Here is a 294-nt window from a genome sequence, read left to right as displayed (position 1 = left end):
TGAGGGTCTGACGGACCCTCTGCTGAAGGGGCCCGGCAGTGGCCAGGATGGGGGTTGCTTGGGCTTCCCTCCCACTGGGCCTCGTGACGGTGCTTTAGCCCATAACTGAGCTGCCCCTGCTGCTGCCCAGCCTTGGCTCCAGTGCTGCTGACGGCTGCCGTGCAGGTCTGAGCAAACCAGCTGGGTCCAGGGCCAAGTGGCCACCCGTCTGGGGCCTGGGGCAGGGCAGATCAGCCCAGAGCTGGGCTCAGCGGCCAAGGGGGGGGCGCGCGCCGGGGGCGGGACACTCCCCCC

The sequence above is a fragment of the Eurypyga helias genome, unplaced genomic scaffold (assembly GCF_000690775.1).
Source record: "Eurypyga helias isolate BGI_N326 unplaced genomic scaffold, ASM69077v1 scaffold28741, whole genome shotgun sequence".
Classification (NCBI taxonomy): Eukaryota; Metazoa; Chordata; class Aves; order Eurypygiformes; family Eurypygidae; genus Eurypyga; species Eurypyga helias.
The sequence above is the reverse complement of the archived record's forward strand: the minus strand, read 5'-3'. Positions refer to the sequence as shown.